The sequence below is a fragment of the Miscanthus floridulus genome, chromosome 1 (genome assembly GCF_019320115.1).
Source record: "Miscanthus floridulus cultivar M001 chromosome 1, ASM1932011v1, whole genome shotgun sequence".
NCBI classification, from domain to species: domain Eukaryota; kingdom Viridiplantae; phylum Streptophyta; class Magnoliopsida; order Poales; family Poaceae; genus Miscanthus; species Miscanthus floridulus.
In genome coordinates this window covers 12,546,496-12,550,625 of record NC_089580.1, presented here as the reverse complement: position 1 = coordinate 12,550,625, position 4,130 = coordinate 12,546,496, and the positions used below count along the sequence as shown (strand labels likewise).

Here is a 4,130-nt window from a genome sequence, read left to right as displayed (position 1 = left end):
CCTGACGGGACCATACGACAACCACTACAGTCTAGGAGGAGACTCGCGTCCTCTATAGTGATGGACGTGCAGTCACTGCGCCGTCCACTCCCCATAGGGTTGCGGATCAACACCCCGGCCCGTCGCGCCACCCGTCAGGGTAGGATAGGACGTAACCACTTGTTGATTAAGCTAGAGCGTGGCATCATCAATGAACAGATGCCCAGCATGGAGCTATCCCTGGCACCGTCTGTCGTGTCAGCAGGACGGGCTCAGAGGAAAAGGAAGACCCGGCACCTTCGAAGGACCTTCTTGGCCTCTGGTTCTTTTTCTTTCTCCCATCTGTAATCCCTGCTTTCCCTTGGTCTATAAAAGGGAAGACAGAACACCCCACTTAGGGGACGGATCAAATAGAACACACCACGCATCACATAACACACATCTGAGCAGCAACCAAGCTCTTAGCGTCCTTTCAACTTTTCCATCAGAGACTTGGGACTTGTCCCCCTCTCACCCGTTTGTAACCCCTACTACGAACCTTTCAGTGCTAATAACACGAGCAGCAGTCGCAAATTGGACGTAGGGACATTCTGCTCGAACTAGTATAAACCTTGTGTCTTTTAGCACACCATTCGTACCCAACGCACAATAATACAAATTTACTCGTTGGTGTTTACTCGAAACACCGATACATATACCTACGATGTTAGAAGAATGTTGGATCGATAAAAGATCAGCTACCTCTGTTAAAATTATTTGTGGAGGCGGCTTTGGATTTCAGCCGCCTCTAAAAATAGATTTTTACAACCGCCTCTATAAATCTATTTCCAGAGGCGGTTGAACACCCTCCTCTACAAATCGCCGATTTATAGAGACAGAAAAATAGAGGTGGTTGGGAGAACCGCCTCTATAGAGGTTTTCCAGCTGCCTCTATTTGTGAAAACTGTAGTAGTGAATATGACATGTAAAAACGAGCGGATAGAGTAGTAGCATATGACTTATGTATGCTTTCATATTTTTATAAGGGTTGTTTATGTCCTTAATTAACTAAACCATGGACTAGCGGATCATCTAATGGTACAAAATCTTTTAGCTGACGTGTACTGTGGTTGTGGGTATATAACATTCACCTGTCATCAAAGCACCCCCAAATAGTTAGAGCTACTTGCTAGCTTTAAGATCTCTGTGTCATATCCATCTTAACAAGATGTATCTAAAGGATAATGTCTCCAATGGCCTAGCTTTTACTCATTGCTCAAATCTAATTTGGTCCCAAAGAAAAGAAAGATAATTGGATGAGCCACACTAAACATAGATAGATGCGCAAGAGACTATCTCATCATTAAGAGCCAGCTCTTTCCTCCTTCATCTCCCTCTCTTTTCCACGTAGGAAAAAATGATGATGTGGATCTTGTATACTAGCTGAGTCAGCAACTCAGCATTGTTGGAGCTGCCGTCGTATACGCAAGATCTGGGGCAAGTATGCCTGTGTCCCGTCTACTCCTACCTCTCTGTTGTGCTTCACGAGCTTTGTTTTTTTTTTTCCCTATTTGCCTTTTGATCTGGCAGTCCGCAGCAGACTGGCCAATTAGGGAGGTCACACTCACATCAGTCTTGCTGCCTGCAAAACTTTTGGTGCCACTATTTGGCAGTCATTTTTACGTGATCGGGTTGATTTCTGGGTTAAGATCGATGCTGATTTATTATGACAGACGACCAATCTTGTGCGGATCGGCAGTCTTCTGTTCTTAGATCCAACTGTATATAGCCAAATAGTTCTTCACGTGTCCGTGCAGTTACTTTGTCGCATGGAATGCATTTTTTCTTGATGATCTGCATAGCGATCCTTTTCTGATTTGGTGCGTGTTAATTATAAATAGGAGAGGAGGAGTATCTCTCTAGGCAGCTCAATCAATATCTAGCAACATGGAGGACTCGAGCCAGTTCTTGCAGTGGGCCCTGAGCACGCTGCAGTACGACGAGCTCCCACCGGCAACGCCGGCGGCCACCGCCGCCTACGACGACAATGTCTGCAACACCACCGCCTTCTCCTCGATCCCGGCGTTGGGATACTCCGCTGCAGCAGTGAACAGCATGGTCCCGGGTAAACCACCAGCACGGGAAGGCCAGCGCGCCGCCGCCACCAACAGCTGGAGCTCGGCCGACACCGACAGCGGGAGCGGCGGCGGCACCGCCTGGTCGCCGTCTTCGCAGCAGAATTCGGTCAACTGTGCCACGCCCCGCAGCAGCGGGAGCAGCGGCACCAACCAGCAAGTGAGCTGGGACTTCAACTCGGCGTCGGCGTAGCTAATCAGGCCAACCCTGCCGCCGCCGCCGCAAGGGCAGAGAGCGCCGGTGGCGGTGTCGGCGGCGTGCCGGTGCCACAGCCACAGATGGCACACAACGGGCCACCGCCAACGAGGAGAGCCTCTGCCAAAATGTCGGCGGCTTCTTCGTCTGCACTGTGCTCCCAGGATCACATCGTCGCGGAGCGGAAGCGCCGGGAGAAGATCAACCAGCGTTTCATTGAGCTCTCAGCAGTCATCCCCTGCCTCAAGAAGGTCAATCCCTGAACTCGCGGAGCGGAAGCGCCGGGAGAAGATCTCTCAGCAGTCATCCCCTGCCTCAAGAAGGTCAATCCCTGAACTCTATATATATTTCATCATCGTATCTCTGACCCAGATTATTTCACAATGCTCATCATCGGTCGGTTACTCTGTGATCGATCAGATGGACAAGGCGACGATCCTCTCCGACGCGACGAGGTACGTGAAGGAGCTCCAAGAAAAGCTCAAGGCACTCCAACAAGACGGCAGCGGCGGCAGCGCCCGGGGCAGCATGGAGTCGGCCGTGCTTATCAAGAAGCCGCGCATAGCGGCGCCGGCCGGGGATGACGAGGATGGCGGCGGCGGCGCGCCTTCCCCTTCGTCCTGCGCGCCAGCTGGGGCTGCGGCGACCGCCAGGAACGCGCTGCCGGAGATCGAGGCGAGGATCTCGGACGGCAACGTCGTGATGCTGAGGATCCACTGCGAGGACGGCAAGGGGGTGCTCGTCAGGGTGCTGGCCGAGGTCGAGGGACTCTGCCTCAGCATCACGCATACCGGTTGTCATGCCCTTCTCGGCTTGCATCCTCATCATAAACATAATGGCAAAGGCAAGTTCTCCATTAGCCTGTTCTTAGCTAGGTTTAATTTGGAGATTGACAAATTCACTTCACTGTGCTAATCGAAATGAAAATGTGTGATTTATTTGTTAATTTCAAGTAATAGATAACGGAACGAAAAGACAAATAGATTTCGATCACCAGCCCCAACGTTGAAGAGATCAGTCCACGGTTACATATAGGACATGCTTTTTTGTTTGAATGAGTACTGCTCTAGCAATTTTTTAGGGTTTAGTTCAACTTAATTTGATCTTGGAGATTTGCATCTGAATTTCAAAGGACCGTAGTCAATTAACTAATTTTGAACTAGATGATGAGAAGTGCCTCAAAGTGCAAGGTTGCATTTGAAATGTACAACATACCAACAAATTGAAGCATAATAAACTTCGTACTTGCCAATGTAAGCTATAATATCTATATCCGATTTTATATTGTTATACTCTGATCCGTTATGGCCTGAAAGATCATTCTCTTTCTTTTTCTTGTGTTTAATGACAAATTTCTTTGTTTGTTTTTTTTTTGGCATTTTATGGATTAATTACTGGTCCTCAAGGCGCGAATAGAATGCCTAGGTTTGACCTCTTCTTTGACTCCGGTATACTCCATCCGTCCCTAAATAAGTGTCGTTCTCATTTTCTGAAGAGTCAAATATTTTAATTTTGACTAAATGTATATAAAAAAAATATTAATATTTGTAATACATAATTAGTATCATTAGATAGACCGTTGAATCTATTTTCATAATAAATTTATTTAAGATACAAATGTTGTTAATATTTTTTATAAATGTAGTTAGACTTTAAAAATTTTTACTGACATAGATACCAACAACGACACTTGTTTTTGGGACAAAGGAAGTACTCCCTTCGTCCCAAAAAGAATGTAATCCTAGGATTCAAATCTTATCTAAAAAAGAATGTAATTATGTGTTTTGACCAACTTTTTCAAGTGAGACTCACCCAATAAAAAACAACAAAAAAACCACCAC

At 46.9% G+C, this 4,130-nt stretch overlaps 1 pseudogene; it reads left to right on the top strand.

Moving 5' to 3' along the window:
- The first annotated feature begins 1,601 nt into the window (after positions 1-1,601).
- Positions 1,602-3,415, top strand: LOC136473180 (transcription factor NAI1-like; annotated as a pseudogene).
- Positions 3,416-4,130: the final 715 nt, after the last annotated feature.